The following is an 18,373-nucleotide window of genomic DNA, read 5'->3' as shown; positions in this document are numbered from 1 at the left end:
ATTCTTGTATCTTGATTATTACAACAATGCACATAAATTGCTTCCACATTGGGAAGACTAGAGAAAATGCAGGAATCCTTTATCTTTTATGTAAGTCGATTGTGCTGCTTATAAGTGCCAGGAAGTCTTTCTGACACAGGCTGAAATGTGTTTTTATATGAAGTTAGCTATTCATTACAGATAAAATTCACCCATCCCTGCACAAAGACACAGTAAATCCACTTTAGGCCTGATCTTGAGTTCTTGCACCTCCCATTGAAATAAAGGGAAGTTGTGGGTGTTCATTGTTTCTCAGGATCAAGCCCTTGGTGTAGGGAAGCTAAGCAGGGATTTGGGGATGGGTGTTACGGAATTGCCTGCATCCTTCAAAGCCGGGGTAGGCTGCTGGACTGCAGGACAGACCCTCATTGGCCAGTATTCTAGCATTTGGACTAGAATAGTGACTGCAGCATTTTTCATGGAGCGTGTGTCTACGCAGCAATGTAAGCCCAGGGTTAGAACTTGAGTTAGCAGACCATGGGTTTGTTTACCTAGGGCTTGAGCATCATTTGTAACCGCACCTTAGGAATTATTGAACCCTTGGTCTCAACCTGTTTTATCTTTGTTATGCGGGCCTGAATCCAACCACCCATATCCCAGACTTCCTGCTGCCCTCCCAAAATGTGGCTACTTTGGCCCTTTATGGTGCAGTGTGGGAAAACTTGACTGTCCAGAGGACAAAGCAAGTGAGCCCATGAGATTGTGGAATGCTTTTGGTGGACTCCCAGAGCATGAGTCTGATGGGCCTGTGTCTACACTGAAAAGCCATTGGGCTTGAACTCTGGGTCCTGGCTTGACTAAGGCATGCACTGAACCCGAAGGGGTTCTGGGACTAGGGTCAGCATGACTTGTCTGTAGATGGAAGTAAGATCAGGCTTGCTCCTAAATTCGAACCCTGGGTTTACATTGCAGTGTAGACGTACACGTAGAGGCTCACTATCCATAAATCCACAAAATTGTGGATCCACTGGTATTGCTCTTTGTCCTACCTTCAGCAGCTTCACTCCACTCCAGGCTAAATGGAGACAGAGTGGTGCTGAACGGATGCTCACTTTCATGGTGCACAAGGGATGCTCTGTGTGTCTGCTCTTATATCCCTACCACAGGGTTTATCCTGTGTGAAGAACCTTCTGCCAGGCCCTCTCTGCTTGTGTGACTTTCACCCAAACTCACTACAGACAGAATGGTAAGTTTGTTGTTGTTGTAAGCCCTTTTTCCTTTCAAGGCAGTGCGTAATGGATCAGAGGGCACAGCTGTACTTGCTTTACTGCTCATTTCACTTTGTGTTTTATTCATTTAATGTGAATTTAATGCTGGTGAAGAGTCCTGAATTCACAGCCCTAGAGACAGAAGTCCTCTGTTTCACCGCAGAGCAGGTATAGCATAGGCAATGGCAGTGCAAGCTTCCTCACATGTATGCCTCAAATTTCATGGGTAGGTACTACCCCAAGGGATGAGAAGGACATTTTCCATCACATAGCCTTGGGGTTGAAGGTGTGCTTGTGATAGTTTGTATCATAATGCTTTAGATGGTAGAAAGGAGCCATATATATATTATTCCTTTGCATCCTCACTGAACTGGCTTAGATTTGAACTGGTGATCTAGAAGTGAAGGCTCTATTTACCATTATTAGTGCCTTGACTAGTCCCCTCCCTGCATTTTGCTTCCCTAACCATCTCTGAACCCAAAGGGTTCTGTTTTAACATAGCTATTGGCCAGTTTTGCCATATGCTTGCCTGGCACATAGAACCTAACATTTTTAACATTTGGCTTAATGCTTGTAATGAGCTAGGACTTCAGTGTTCTCTGCTCAACTTGCCACTTCCTTTAGACTTTTTTTACTTTGGAAGGTTTGAATACTCATTCAAGGTGTTACCTTTCTAGACCCTTTCTGGCTGCAGGCCAGTGTATCACCATGGATACCATGCCTCAGGAACTGCAAGGCACACACCTTTTCCAAGACATTTGTAAAGAAAGATGCTGTAACATGCAACTTTTGTTTAGGGAGAATGATTTCTCTAAGCAAATAAACAGTTTGTCAAAGAACTCTTGTTGTCATACCAGATACTGTTAAGAAAAAGACAAATCTCTGATCTCTTCAGGCTCAAAGTTATGAGGCTCATTTAACCTGCTAATTTTCCTTTGCTCAGCAGTTCCTCAATAGCTAATAGCCAGGATGGGCAGGGATGGTGTCCCCAGCCTCTGTTTGCCAGAAGCTGGGAATGAGCAACAGAGGATGGATCACCTGCTGATTACCTGTTCTGTTCATTCCCTCTGGGGCATCTGGCATTGGTCACTGTCGGAAGACAGGATACTGGGCTAGATGGACCTTTGATCTGACCCAGTATGGCCGTTCTTGTGTTCTTATATTCTTAGGCATTCCAATTATGTCCTGAGTTAACTTGTTAAACTGCTTGTGTTTTATTCACTCCATAGAGTAAGCATCATCTTTATCTTTTGTTCTGTTCAGGTACTTGTACCACATTTCTCATTGTGGCATAACTTTTTGCTTTTCTCAGCAGATTGAGAGCTCTGGGTTTTTTTATCTGTCTGGGTTAGATCATAGGGATACACTTGCCATTTGGTTAATTTAGTATTTGCATAAATGACAACTTGTCTAAAACTAACCCATGTGAAACCACTTAGGACTTTTAGGTATTGAATACTTTTGAAGTATTCTAATTTTTCTTTTGCTGTCCTTGCATTTTATTATCCATTTCCCATAAATACTTGGCTTTTTATCCTGTATAGGCCTTATTCATGTACTTCACCAATAGCACTGGTGAGCTTGTAAGCAGCTGGGCAATAGATTATTCTCTCCAATTTGCAGAAGGTTATTGTGGTTTTCCTTATCAGGCCTGTTGTCATTGTCATCTCGTCTTGACTATTTTAGCTCCCTTCCCAAATCCCAGCTAGATTGCTAGATTCCAGCATGTCCAGAATGCTGCTGCTGGAATTTTCACACCTACAAAGAGGATCAAATGCATCACCCTAACATCAAGCAACTCCACTTTTTTAATACTCTGTGTGGACTCATGCCAGCTGACTTCATGGACCTTTATGTCTCTCCTCTCTTCCGCTGTTTGTCTGGCCCTGGCTTCCTCTCAGTCCCTTCACGTAGTTCTAACACCGGTGAGAGAGAGAGAGAACCTTCTCCTTTACAACCATTTCTGTCTGGAATAGCCTTCCTGTCTCTCCGCCTCCCTGGTTCTTGATCTCATTTCAGATTTCATCTGTAACAAGGTGGATTTGATTTAAATCACTAGTCAAGAAGACTCGATTTAATCATGGATTTCTACGTAAAAGTGCATCCTTGTTGGTTGTTATAACCTTAATACATAGTCTTCACAACTCAGAGATAGATGTAGGTTTCATTTTTAGAAGGTACACACTGTACTTTTTTAAAGTGATTTATTTTGAAAACTCTTCAGATTAGTTTTACAGCTATATCAGAAAATGAATGATTGGTTATTTCATTTACCAAAGGTAATTGAAGCAGATATTTATGAAGTAACTGGGAGGTGAACTATCTCCAATTCAACAGGTTAATCATTAATATTTGGAGGATTTACTTGCCATGCTGTATTAGGAGGAGAATATCACCAGACAGACATTTAAATTTGTTTTATTTAACTAAAACAACAACTTTACGCATTCTGGATTTTTTTTCCCTTCAACAGCAAACATATCATATTTTAACAAAACAAGCATATGAATTTTTGAATTTAGCTTAACATTCAAGTTTTTTAAAATCAGGTTTGTTTTTAGTTAAAAACAATTTTAAATGAAATATTTTTAAACATTTTTTTTAAATTGACTGTCAGCCAGGTCAACATGAGGAACTTAAAATATTGGCTTCTGTAGCTAACTCAGTCATCTTCACGTTCATTTTCCTGTTTGTTCATAATCTGGAAAAGAAAAACAAGCTTTCCTGCTTTTTCAGGTCCCAAACAATTACTCAGTTTGGAATGAATTAGTCCAAAGGAAGAAAATATTCTTTCTACACTGGCAGAAGAAGCTACTACTGTTCAAAGTGAGATTATCACTTCATCAGTCTCTGAATCCAAGTGCTTAAGTGACTTCCACCAGTGCAATAGCTCAGTGGTTTGAGCACCAGCCTGTTAAACCCCGCATTGTGAGTTAAATCCTTGAGGGAGCCATTTAGGGATCTGGGGCAAAATTGGGGATTGGTCCTGCTTTGAGCAGGAGGTTGGACTAGATGACCCCCTGGTCCCTTCCAAACCTGAGATTCTATGATACTTTCTTTAAAACATCATTAGCAAACTTATATTTCTTGACTGGTTTTTATTCCCAAACTGGGTCTCTTTTACGGCCAGCTGCCATTATAGGTTTTCCATTCTAGTGAGAGAATGGTATGGTAGATCTCAAATCAATGAAGGCTACACTAGAAAGAGTTCAAGACTTCTGGAATATGCTGCTCAAACAGTTTCACTTTTGTTTCTACTGCTTGTCACTCCCTTCTCACATTTATCTCCGGACTTCTTCTCCTTGTCCAGATCTATTTCGCCCCCAACAATCTTGTATTCATCAAACTTTTTGAAACTTTGCACTTTTAGGGAGAGGTAAGGGATTGACTGTGTACACAAATTTGCGGAGGGACAATAGGGTTGAGGTCTGTTATTTCTCACTTCTATATATTTATTAAAAATTTTTTTTGCTGTTAACAAGCATGTTGTTGTCTCTGGAGACACAAATCCACAGTTTGAGAACTGCAAAACTAAGCATCGCTGATGGTGTCTTCTAGACTGACTATTGAGTCCCATTGGGTAGATAGAAAGATTAACCTAAATAATCTATACAGAAACCCCTGGAACCCCATAAGATTGGGTCCCTAATCCATGAACTCAGTGATGAGCTGCCAAAATCTTAACAACCAGTTCCGTCCTCACCCCACGAGGGGGTCATGGCCCTCCCCCGACCCCTGCCCCATCCACCCCCCTCCCCTGTCCTCTGACTGCCCCCAGAACTGGGCAGGAGGGTCTCGAGGGCCACCGTAGTGGGTGCCCACCCCCCCCAAGAGCCAGAGGGACCTGCCAGGGGGCAGCTCCCAGGAAGCATCCGGCAGGTCCCCCTGGCTCCTGGGGTGGGGGAGCATAGCTGGGGGGGAGCAGTCGCTCCCCCCACTGATCACTTCGAAAGTGGCTCCTTAGTTGCCGACTCTGTGGGTGCTCCAGGGCCGGAGCACCCATGGGGAAAATTTGGTGGGTGTAGAGCACTGACTGGCAGCTCCACACCCAGCCCCAGCTCACCTCACTTCCGCGCCGCCCCGCTCTGCTTCTCTTCCCCCCCCCCCCCCCCACCCGGCTTCCCATGAATCAGCTGTTCACGTGGGAAGCTGGGGAGAGCCGAGAAGCAGGCGGTGGCTTTGCGCTAAGGCCAAGGGAGGCGGAGGTGAGCTGGGGCGGGGAGCAGTTCCCCTGCGCTCCCCCCCGGGGTACCTCCTCGCGCCCCCCCCCCCCCCGTAACCTCCGCTCCATGTTCAGGGGAGGAGGCGGAGCGGAGGTGACCTGGGGCCAGGGGTGGGGAGCTGCCGGTGGGTGCTCTGCACCCATCAAATTTTCCTCGGGGGTGCTCCAGCCCCGGAGCACCCACGGGGTTAGCTCCTAAGGTGCCACTTTTGGCAGGTTGTTAAATTTAGAAGCCCTTTTAGAACCGGTTCTCCCTCGCGGGACAACCAGTTCTAAAAGGGCTTCTAAATTTAACAACCAGTTCTAGTGAACTGGTGCAAACTGGTTCCAGCTCCAGCTCACCACTGCATGAACTATTGGAACTCATTTACAAAACTTTTCTTAAACATTACATGAATAAATTGTCTCATACTATAGAATTAGAATTCATAATCCCTATTCCATGATACATTATAGCTCAAAGATATCTTAATTAAAACTATCTTTAAATAGCTTTTTTCCTCAAAAAACATTTTATCAAAAAAATCCGATTTAGAATAAAAAAATCTGATTTTTTTTAATTAAAAATAATAATTGATTTTTATCCACCCTGATCTGTAAACCTCTTTTCTTCCTTGATTAACACTGTGCCTCTGAATTACTCTCTGCTGGAGTATTTAATTTGTAAACATTTTGGGACACTGTTTGAAAAATGTAATATAAAGCTGTATTGCATTTACTGTAATGATCTGTTATTACAAGCATATTTCACAGGCATGCTATACAGTACTGTGTGTTTTTAACTAAAATTTTTGTTTTTCAAGTAAGCTTGAATAGATGTATGGTAACCAATGATGGACAATATCCATATGAAACAAATTCACTCCATTTTCTTTTCCAAGACCATGAAAGAGTGAAAAACAAACAGCTCTGAAAATGTTTTTCTCATATTCTTGATTCCTGCTTTAGTATAGTTTCTCCTTATGGTAACTTACTAGTGCTGTAACTTTTCTTGGTCCTCCAAAATAAATTGCTCTACTGTTAAAAAGATCCAGCAGGAGCCTAGTATGAGTTAGATCCTGCTGTAAATTGTGGGTTTAAAAACTCCAAAAGTGTGGGTGTTGCCTGGGTCCCTTAACTCAGTTTCAAGTGACAGCTGGCACAGGCTCAAGGGGAGGCAGGTCTCCTTGAAGGTTATGAAACTTTGAAGTGATTGTTAGATATTTGTTAAATTTTAATCCAGCAGTGAAAGTGTTGTATAGCTCTAAGGGTTTGTCTACACTGGGTGTTGGGTTTGTTGTATGTTGTGTTTTTTGCCCCGCTCTAGCTGCCCCTGTGCCAACCCCCTGTGCAGATAGTGGCTTACGTTGGTGCAGTTTACATCAGTTTGAATCTGGGAGAAGCTGCACTCATGCAGGTCACTTGTTTCGCCAGTGTGGTGCATCTACATTAGCGGTTTGAGCCAATGCTGTGCTAGTGGAATTACATCAGTGCGCCCTGCTCCCAGTTTGGATAAGCCCTCTTGTCCAACAACTCTTTCCACATTCGTGGTTTCTTGTTGATTTTTCTACAGCGAGTTGCCCCAAAGTGCAGCATCAGTGTGTGACAAGGGATGGAATTTAATTTTTTTTTCTAGCCAAACTGGCCCATGTTTTTCTGGTAGCCAATATTATAGGGGACATTTTACAATCAAATGGGCTCTGGCCACTGCGGGGAGCCCCGGGCCCTTTAAAGCGCTGCCTGAGCCCTGTACCGGCTTACTTTCACCTCTGGGTATGGATGGCAAAGCTAAAGCTTCTAGGGGTTGGTCTGACAGCAGAGGTCGGGGGGGGGCAACTCTGTTTTGTACCCCTGTGAAGTGGGAATGGTTTTGAAATAATGCCATTTGTTACCACTCTGGAAGAGGGATTCATATAAAAAGTATAATCCATGAGATAATTGACTACCAAATGCGAATTTAGCGAGCAAGTAAAAGGTAATCCCAGGAAACAGTCAAATGCCTTCTCCACCTCTAAGGATATGGCAACAAGAGGCTCCTTTGACTCCCTTGAAGCTGCAGTTATGTTGATCGGTTGGCTCAAAATCATTAGTTATATTTTCACATAATCTGGGGTAAAATCCTGAAAATTTTGCTGAGACAGAAGTCTTATGACAGTGGGAGTTTGATGGGTATGTCTACACTTAAAATACTACAGCAACACAACTGTAGTGCTTCAGGGTAGACACTCGTTACAGTGATGGGAGGGGTTTTCTTGTTGCTCTAAGTAATCCATCTCTGAGAGGCAGAAACTGGGTTGATGGAAGAATTCTTCCGTCAACCTAGCACTGTCTACATCACGGGTTAGGTGAGCGTAACTAGGTCTCTCTCAGGAATCTTTCACACTGGCATAGCTACATCTTTTAGGGGTTAGTTTCCAGTGCAGACCAGCTATGAGTATGGTCGGAGTAAAGACCTTGGGATTTGGCTCATGATTTATGTACATGAAGTGTATACAAAGACTGCCCAGAAATGACAGATTTGTATCTATTACTTTGTTCTTCATGATTTGTGATATTTACCAGAAGACAAGAACTTTGTTTGATATGAGGACACAATCAAACATTTCTCATATTTTTTTAAAATGCCTGTTTTACTCCCTGTTGGAAATGTGACACTGAAACCCTAAATACTTTAACTATACCACACTACACACACAAAATCAGTTAGGTGCATGTGACAGAGGAATTTTAATGTGTTCTTAGGAAGCCGTAATCCTATATGAGCAGGGACTACATCTGTGTCCTCCGCTTTGATGCGAGTAACCACAGTTGAAAAGAAACCTAGATACAAACAAAACTGTGTCTAAATATAGGTTTTTCATGAGGCATCGAATGCTCTTTAAATAAAATTTGAAAAATAGATGCAGAGCATGGCTCTGGTGCTAAGAACACTAAATGGAATGCAGGATGACACACTTGCCTCCCCCTTTCTCTTTGTGTTCCTCCCACTTTGTTGGCGTTAATTTTACTTTTTCCCCCCTCTGCTTTTTTAGGGGGAGTGATTTTCAGGCCTCCTCTGGTAGTTCCTGCTCAGTTTAGTTTTCTAGGAGGCACTGCTTCCTGCTTCTGTCATTCTTCCTTTACATTTTCCCCCTCCTTTTTTTTCCCCCTCTTCCTCGCTCTGTAATGTTAATATATTCCAGTCCTTTGCAATTCTGTTATGCTTTTCCTCCGAGGATCTCGTAGCACTTACAAACTTTAAAATCTCCTGGGGATATTTATTCCGATTTTAGAGAAGGAGAAACTGCCTGGCAGCTGAGATCAGCTGAATTATTCCTGCGAATAGTACCTAGATTTGGGCATCTGAGCCTAGGCTTTGGAATTAGCTTCCCCCATTGGTCCAATAGAGCTCAAGTCTGAATGTTAAGTCACCATGTAAGGCCTTGGCTACATTTGATTTTTCACCTTGAGTTAATTTGAGGGCTCTGCCTAAGGTAAATTGCAAACATTTGTGTTTTGGGACAGATGTGTGAATTCAGTGGTAATCAATTAACTCATAGTGCACATGAGCCCTTAGGCCTTATTTAAAGGTGTGATGTTAGAACCTGCTAACTGTGTGTCTTAAAAATGTAGTGTAGACAGGACACACTGCCTTTAGCATGTGCTAAACCAGTCAAGTTAAATCTTAGTCTATTTAGGCCTAAAACTCATCTAATTTCGCTGGCTTGAGGCCTGGCAGTGGGGGAATATATCTGGCCTATCTTGGTAGGGAGGGAGTTTACTGAAGATTGACTTTGGGCAGCATGGTTTGTATTTTAATTATGTAGATATGCCCAGAGAATTTGATGGTCTCATTCTCTAAGTAAATTATGACACCAAAGAGTGATAAAGTGATTTGCTTAGAGGCAGAGCTAGGTCTCCTGACTCTCGGGCGATGTCTACACCACAGACCTTCCAGCGGCACAGCTGTACCGCTGCAGCTGCGCCTCTGGAAGGTCTCCCATGTAGCCACTCTATGCTGATGGGAGAGAGCTCTCCCGCTAGCATAATTAAACCACCCTTAAGGATCAGCAGTAGTTATGTTGACGGGAGAACATCTCCCACCGATATAGCGCTATCCACACCGGCGCTTTTGTTAGTGAAACTTACGTTGGTCAGAGGTGTGGGTTTTTTTCACACCCCTGACCGACAAAAGTTTTACCGACAAAAGTGCTAGTGTAGAGAGAGCCTCACTCTTGCACTTTAACCAATGAGGTTCCTCCCTCCATTTTAAGACTAGAAACTGTTGGTACCTGTTTTGAAAGGATTTAGAACTGTTTTATGACTCTGCTGCTGGGGAAAGGGGAAAGCAGTCCCTCTGTAATATACTTAGGATTCTGTATCACTCCAAAAGTTATACATTGCATTTCAGCAGGAAATTGCAGCAGATCTTGCAGAAATACCTGTGAAACAGGTGATTTCCAATCTGTTTATCAAATGAAAAGGAGCATTGTAATATATAAAATAAAACAGTAACTAGTTTTAACCCAGTGCCTCTTTCAAACCACTGTATTTTCTTCTGTTGTTTTTTCCCCAGTTACTTTTCTCATCTTCCTGGGAGGAGGTTGGTTGCATACATGCACCTTCCTATGTAAGATTCCTGGATTTGGCCAGACTCCTGCTGGGGAACAATGGGTGTACAGAAGTTCCGGTCTACTTAAAAGGTTTTTGCAGTGTAGCTTAGGAGTATGAAAAAACACCCTTTTAACTGATATAGCTATGCCAGCAAAAGCCCTAGTGTTGACACAGTTAAACTGGTGAAAAAATCCTTTTACTGGTGTGACCAGGGTTCCAGGGGAGCCAACTTAGGTCATTCAATTAGGGTGACCTGAAAAGAATGGGGGCAGGCAATCCCCAAAGCTGATGGATATTCCAATACTTAGATTTACCAAGCCAGCACAAAACAGCTTCTATACCACCTCACTGGTTACCCAGAAGCCAACAGCACATTTCCCTTGAAGTAACCCAGCCATAAGCCTCCACCCAGACAACCAAGTCAGATATGATGAGGATTACTGAAAATCTTATTCATCACATAAAAAAGTTCTGTCAATCCCAAAGGATCGGACACATTACCTCCCAGGTTAATGAATATTCCAGATCTTACCCAAATACATGCTTACAGCCAATTCTTATTAATTAAACTATAACTTATTAAAAAAGAAAAGTGAGTATTGGTTAAAAGATCAATATACATACAGACATGAGTAAAGTTCTTGAGATTCAGATTCAGATAGCAGAGATGGTGAGCTTTGTAGTTGCAAAGAGTTCTTTCAGAATTAGTTCATAGGTAATAGTCCAATGTGTATATTCAGAGTGCTCCAGTCAGGACTGGAATCTCAATCTTGTGGTTTAAGCTTCCCCTGTATGAAGCATCAAGCAGATCTGGGATAAAAAGGATCGGGATCCAAGAGTTTTTTGTACAGTTTTCTAGCAGCCACTGGACCATACAGGCCTGGGTGAACAGTAGGCTTCTGATGTAACCTTCTGTTTCCTAACCCTCACTGGTAATTAACTACATGGATTAACATAAGATAATTTATCCATTAAGCAGTTTATCTCAAACTTTAAAGAGCCATATAGACAATGACATTAGTGCACCCAAGATTAATATAAATGTTAATATTCCCTTTTGATCTCTGAATCAGTAGCTATAGTGACAGACAGGAACTGTCTGTTTACGTGGCTAGCATCTAAGATATAAGTAAACACATACAATTAGTATCACCTCTAATTCTCTAACAATACAGGTTTGCACTTCAAAGTTCTAGCCTATCTAGCATGGAATGGCCCTAATTGCCATTTCCAACATGTCTCTATAGGTTGACTCGGGGTCAGTTAGCCTGCAGGATGCTTAACCCTTTCTGGCCATGTGTTACACTTTGTATAAGATTCGTTGCAATTATATAACAGCGGTAGCAATAATAATTTGCATGGTTATGTTTTAATCAGATAATGTCACAACTGGTGTAGCTTATTTTGTTCGAGGAACAGGTATAAGCTATGTTTTTGCTGGTATAAACTGCACCTCCTATAGGAAGGTTTGCTAGTATAGCTATACTGGTAAACCCTTTCTAGTGTAGACAAGACTTTTGTAAACCAAGCTAGAATGATGATTTTATTAGTGTCTGGGACAACCACCTCTGATGTGGGACGCAACATTTGTTTAACAGCTCACAGCAATAATATACAATGATAGAGGGAAGGCATCAAAGAATACAGTAAACTGTTGAAACTTCACGGAGTAGCTAGGGAGGCAGAATGTAATTACTGGAGTTAAAATTTGGCCAAAAAACTGGGGATAACATCCCCTATTCTTGCAAAAAATACTAGAGAATCTTTAATTATCACAAGATCTTGGTTTTGAAACTCCTGTAGCATGGCACATCAAGCAGAACAGTGTCCCCTAACCCTGTGCTGGGATTTAGGTTCATCACTGGCTTAGTGGGGAATATTACCTAATGGTTTTTTAACACCACTTCGTGCAGTAGCTAGGTGTTCTGTAGCTTGTTAGATGTGACAGGATCCCAGCACAGTGTGATAGAACGGCAGGCACAAGCGGGGAAAAAGGACAGGAGGAACAAAAATACAGAGATACTGAAAACATGGAAGACAGGGCGGTGGCAAGAGATGGACAGAAGTAGGGCTGTGAAGGGGATGAGGAGATTGTACCCAGATGCAGTAGCAGTGTTTATTTGTATTGTGGCAATGCCTACAGGACCTAGCTGGGGATTGGGGCCCTGCTGTACAAATATAACATAAATATAACATATAACAAATATAACAGACCCTGCCTTGCAGAGTTTTCAATCTAAATATCTTGTAAATTAGCTCCTGTCCCATACATGCCCAAATGATAGACTCTGCTGTTCCTTCTATACCAGAGTTTAACTATTTAATTCCACAATGAATAGTTCTTTAAAGAAAAGATGCAGCGGAAAGATGGTGATAATCCTTAACAGTTATAAAGCAGTTTATATCTTCAAAACTCTTCTAAAATGTCTCCCAAGAATGAGCAAGATACTATTCTGTTAGTGCAGAAATGTCACATTCTTTATCTATGTCGTGCTTCAGCCCAAGAGTGATAATTTAAACCTCACCTTCTTTTAATAATAAATATTGCTGATGACTGTCTTTCACAGAAACTTCTACATGGGAATAGATTGTATTGTAATGATGTGTTTTTAAAGTGAAAAGTGTTTGGTTGATGTAAGCACTTGGGTTTAATGTGGCCAGTTAGACTTCTTGGATTTTTCCTTTGGAGTTTGGCTGCCTTCCGCTTAAGGGAGCGCAATGGTCTATTAAGAGTTTATTTGATCTGACACATGACAAATTGTTTCTAGTGGTGGGTACTTCACGCAGTGTGTTAGCTGGCAGCCCTGGTGTGGGCACTGTGGAAGTCAGGAGAAGCAAGTCCGTTCTTCACCTCTCTTAACCGGTAGCTGAGATACTATCGCTTCATGCTTTATCCCACCACATCTCTCTTTTTTTCTGTTTGTTAAATTGTGTGCTTTGCATGGAATATTAATATTGCTGATATGCTGTCTGTGCTTGCAGATGCCATTTGTGTTGCTTGTTGTGCTTTGGTGTGCAAGGCATATCAGGGGGGTGAGTCTGGCTTATTGGAACCAGACATAATTGCCTTTAAAGACACTTTGCTCTGTTACTCATTTTATATATACAATGTCCACCCCATAATGAAGAGTGGAAGAATATTATTTTCATAATACAATTGTAGTATCTAATAGCTATTAGCTAAAAGGTACACGTCCCCTATGAGATATTTTAAATACATTTTATCTGTTCTGTTATCTGCGGTTTCAAGAACATGTCCCTCAAGTATTTTAATCTTGTTTTTCAGGCATGTCTCAGAATGAGAAATCGCTCTTATTTGCAACATTGGGGATAATTACCATGTTCACTCATTTCTGTTCTTCCTTTCCATCCATATATTATTGTTTCCAAGAGAAAATCTCTCAGTAAATCTCTGCTAAAACAAGACAGACTGCTTGATTGAAGGGAGAGCCTGGCTGGTCTGGAAATGGGTCTGCAATGAGCAAGAGAGCCCCTTCTGGCTCGTGTGCAGAGGTATGCTCTAATGCATTTGCTCTCAACCTTTCCAGACAACTGTGTCTCTTTGAGTAGTCTGATTTGTCTTGCGTATTCCAAGTTTTACCTCACTTAAAAACGACTTGCTTACAAAATCAGACATCAAAATACAAAAGTGTCATAGCACGCTATTACTGAAAAATTGCTTATTTTCTCACTTTTACCATATAATTATAAAATCAATTTAAATTGAAATATAAGTACAATATTTATGTGTATAGAGGAGTATAAACAAATCATTGTATTAAATTTAGTTTGTACTGACTGCACTAGTGCTTTTTATGCTAGGCAAATATCTAGATGAGTTGGCATACCCCCAAAGGTATGCATACTCCTAGTTGAGAACCACCGCACTAGTGTACTGGCTCCTTCAGACCCATTATAAAGCACTTTGGCATGTGGAGCCAATCAGATGCCTGGACTGGCAGAATGCTCCTAACCCTATAATTAATCAATAAGGCACCCCAGGCAGTACATCTCTGGGCAATTGTACCTTATCACAATGCCTGAGGTGAGGTATGTGGCTGAAGGTCAGGTCTACTTAACTACCCGAGAAATGCAGTAATCATCCTGAAGTGCTCTGCCTGCAGTGCCTCACTGCTGTTATGAAATGGAATTGATACGTAACAATAAGAAAACCAGCTCATCAGAAAGTCCTATTTTATCCAGAGAGTAAAAGCCAATTCAGAGTTTCTGTAGCAATGCCTTATGTTCTCTCTCCGGCTATTTCTTTTAAATATAACGTCTCTGATGCTTATGGCAGACTGAAAGTGTTGGAGACCAAGGGTCACTCTAATTATTATTTATTATACAGCAACATAAATGTGCATCATACTTAATACACAAATTACAGGGTCCTTGCCCTGTTAAACTTAGTCTGACCCCAATTCTACAATCACTTAAACATGTGAGTAACTGTACATGTGAATGGGGCCACTGAGTTCAATGGGATTTTGTACATCCCTAAGGGTATGGCTACATGGAAACATCAAAGCGTTCCCGGAGCGCTTTGAAGTGCTAGTGTGGTCGCGCACTGGGAGACAGCTCTCCCAGCACTCTTGGTAATCCATCTCTATGAGGGGATTAGTTCCAAGCGCTGGGAGCACGGCTCCCAGTGCTTGGAGCCTGTTTACACTAGCGCTTTAAAGTGTTCTGACTTGTTCTGCTCAGGGGGGTGATTTTTCACCCCCTTGAGCCAGCAAGTTAGAGCGCTATAAAATGTAAGTATAACCAAGCCCTAAGTGTCTGCAGGGTCAGGGCCTAAGCTGCAACATAACTTGATGGGTGAGGTGTGCTATAATTTCCCAGAAGCGTACTGCCTGGATTGGAGTGGAAGATGAGGGGAATAGCCTTGAGTTGTGTGAATCATAGAATATCAGGGTTGGAAGGGACCTCAGGAGGTCATCTAGTCCAACCCCCTGCTCAAAGCAGGACCAATCCCCAATTAAATCATCCCAGCCAGGGCTTTGTCAAGCCTGACCTTAAAAACTTCTAAGGAAGGAGATTCTACCACCTCCCTAGGTAACGCATTCCAGTGTTTCACCACCCTCCTAGTGAAAAAGTTTTTCCTAATATCCAACCTAAACCTCCTCCACTGCAACTTGAGACCATTACTCCTTGTCCTGTCATCTTCTACCACTGAGAATAGTCTAGAACCATCCTCTTTGGAACCACCTCTCAGGTAGTTGAAAGCAGCTATCAAATCCCCCCTCATTCTTCTCTTCTGCAGACTAAACAATCCCAGTTCCCTCAGCCACTCCTCATAAGTCATGTGTTCCAGACCCCTAATCATTTTTGTTGTCCTTCGCTGGACTCTCTCCAATTCATCCACATCCTTCTTGTAGTGTGGGGCCCAAAACTGGACACAGTACTCCAGATGAGGCCTCACCAATGTCGAATAGAGGGGAACGATCACATCCCTCGATCTGCTGGCTATGCCCCTACTTATACATCCCCAAATGCCATTGGCCTTCTTGGCATCAAGGGCACACTGTTGACTCATATCCAGCTTCTCGTCCACTGTAACCCCTAGATCCTTTTCCGCAGAACTGCTGCCTAGCCATTCGGTCCCTTGTCTGTAGTGGTGCATTGGATTCTTCCGTCCTAAGTGCAGGACCCTGCACTTATCCTTGTTGAACCCCATCAGATTTCTTTTGGCCCAATCCTCCAATTTGTCTAGGTCCCTCTGTATCCTATCCCTACCTGCCACCGTATCTACCACTCCTCCTAGTTTAGTATCATCCGCAAATTTGCTGAGAGTGCAATCCACACCATCCTCCAGATCATTTATGAAGATATTGAACAAAACCGGCCCCAGGACCGACCCTTGGGGCACTCCACTTGATACGGGCTGCCATCTAGACATGGAGCCATTGATCACTACCTGTTGAGCCCAACAATCTAGCCAACTTTCTACCCACCTTATAGTGCATTCATCCAGCCCATACTACTTTAACTTGCTGACAAGAATACTGTGGGAGACCGTGTCAAAAGCTTTGCTAAAGTCAAGAAACAATACATCCACTGCTTTCCCTTCATCCAGAGAACCAGTAATCTCATCATAAAGGCGATTAGATTAGTCAGGCATGACCTTCCCTTGGTGAATCCATGCTGACTGTTCCTGATCACTTTCCTCTCCTGTAAGTGCTTCAGAATTGATTCCTTGAGGACCTGCTCCATGATTTTTCCAGGGACTGAGGTGAGGCTGACTGGCCTGTAGTTCCCAGGATCCTCCTTCTTCCCTTTTTTTAAAGATGGGCACTACATTAGCCTTTTTCCAGGCGTCCGGGACTTCCCCCGATCGCCAGGAGTTTTCAAAGATAATGGCCAATGGCTCTGCAATCACAGCCGCCAACTCCTTTAGCACTATCGGATGCAACGCATCCGGCCCCATGGACTTGCGCACGTCCAGCTTTTCTAAATAGTCCCTAACCACTTCTTTCTCCACAGAGGGCTGGCCACCTACTCCCCATGCTGTGTTGCCCAGTGCAGCAGTCTGGGAGCTGACCTTGTTCGTGAAGACAGAGGCAAAAAAAGCCTCTGTGGCTTTAGCTTGCAATTCTAAGGTAATGTTATAAAATGTTATCCTGTGTCAAGAGTGGTTGGCGGTGGGAGGACTAGGCCTGTGGCCTTCCTGAGAGGGGGACTTGCATGGATTTGTTCTTTTCTGTTTCAGTATTGGCTAGTCCTACGATCTCCCTAGTGTTAAGGGGCAGATTGAGACTTGGTTGCTACATGGCTGAGGATTGATCCTATTGCAGACCAGAAACAAAGCAGCTTTGGAGCCCATTTCTCTTCAGAACTTGGAGAGGGAGAAAGATAAAACTGGTTTCAGAGTAGCAGCCGTGTTAGTCTGTATTCGCAAAAAGAAAAGGAGGACTTGTGGCACCTTAGAGACTAATCAATTTATTTGAGCATAAGCTTTCGTGAGCTATAGCTCACTTCATCGGATGCATTCAGTGGAAAATAGTGGGGAGATTTATATACATAGAGAACATGAAACAATGGGTTTGTTACCATACACACTGTAACCAGAGTGATCACTTAAGGTGAGTTGTTACCATCAGGAGGGTGGGGTGGGGGGAAGAAACCTTTTGTAGTGATAATCAAGTTGGGCCATTTCCAGCGGTTGACAAGAACATCTGAGGAACAGTGGGGGGTAGGAGTGGGGAATAAACATGGAGAAATAGTTTTACTTTGTATAATGACCCATCCACTCCCAGTCTCTATTCAAGCCTAAGTTAATTGTATCCAGTTTGCAAATTAATTCCAATTCAGCAGTCTCTCGTTGGAGTCTGTTTTTGAAGTTTTTTTGTTGAAGAATTGCAACTTTTAGGTCTGTAATCGAGTGACTAAAGAGATTGAAGTGTTCTCCAACTGGTTTTTGAATGTTATAATTCTTGACGTCTGATTTGTGTCCATTTATTCTCTTACATAGAGACTGTCCAGTCTGACCAGTGTACATGGCAGAGGGGCATTGCTGGCACATGATGGCATTATGTATCACATTGGTAGATGTGCAGGTGAACGAGCCTCTGATATTGTGGCTGATGTGATTAGGCCCAATGATGGTGTCCCCTGAATAGATATGTGGACACAGCTGGCAACGGGCTTTATTGAAAGGATAGGTTCCTGGGTTAGTGGTTCTGTTGTGTGGTTGCTGGTGAGTATTTGCTTCAGGTTTGGGGCTGTCTGTAAGCAAGGGCTGGCCTGTCTCCCAACATGTGTGAGAGTGATGGGTCGTCCTTCAGGATAGGTCGTAGATCCTTGATGATGCGTTGGAGAGGTTGGAGGCTGAAGGTGATGGCTAGTGGCGTTCTGTTATTTTCTTTGTTGGGCCTGTTCTGTAGTAGGTGACTTCTGTGTACTCTTCTGGCTCTGTCAGTCTGTTTCTTCACTTCAGCAGGTGGGTATTGTAGTTGTAAGAATGCTTGATAGAGATCTTATAGGTGGTTGTCTCTGTCTGAGGGGTTGGAGCAAATGCAGTTGTATCGTAGAGCTTGGCTGTAGACAATGGATCATGTGGTGTGGTCTGGATGAAAGCTGGAGGCATGTAGGTAGGAATAGCAGTCAGTAGGTTTCCGGTATAGGGTGGTGTTTATGTGACCATCGCTTATTAGCACCATAGTGTCCAGGAAGTGGATCTCTTGTGTGGACTGGTCCAGGCTGAGGTTGATGGTGGGACAGAAATTGTTGAAATCATGGTGGAATTCCTGAAGGGCTTCTTTACCATGGGTCCAGATGATGAAAATGCCATCAATGTAGCGCAAGTAGAGTAGGGGCATTAGGGGACGAGAGC

General features: G+C 42.8%; 1 protein-coding gene across 2 annotated transcripts in view; it reads left to right on the top strand.

Annotated features, from left to right (window-relative positions):
- SIL1 (SIL1 nucleotide exchange factor) overlaps positions 1-18,373 on the top strand; it is a 230,001-nt gene that overhangs the window by 13,246 nt on the left and 198,382 nt on the right. The window contains exon 2 of one of the 2 annotated variants that reach the window (XM_073356006.1): positions 13,433-13,554. The exons of the other annotated variant lie outside the window; for it this stretch is intronic. The gene's annotated coding sequence lies outside the window, so the exon portion shown is untranslated. The remainder of the gene's footprint in view (positions 1-13,432; positions 13,555-18,373) is intronic. 2 annotated transcript variants of the gene reach the window in all.

This window comes from Lepidochelys kempii, chromosome 8 (genome assembly GCF_965140265.1).
Source record: "Lepidochelys kempii isolate rLepKem1 chromosome 8, rLepKem1.hap2, whole genome shotgun sequence".
In the NCBI taxonomy this organism is placed as follows: Eukaryota; Metazoa; Chordata; order Testudines; family Cheloniidae; genus Lepidochelys; species Lepidochelys kempii.
This window is presented reverse-complemented; position numbering and strand designations above follow the sequence as displayed.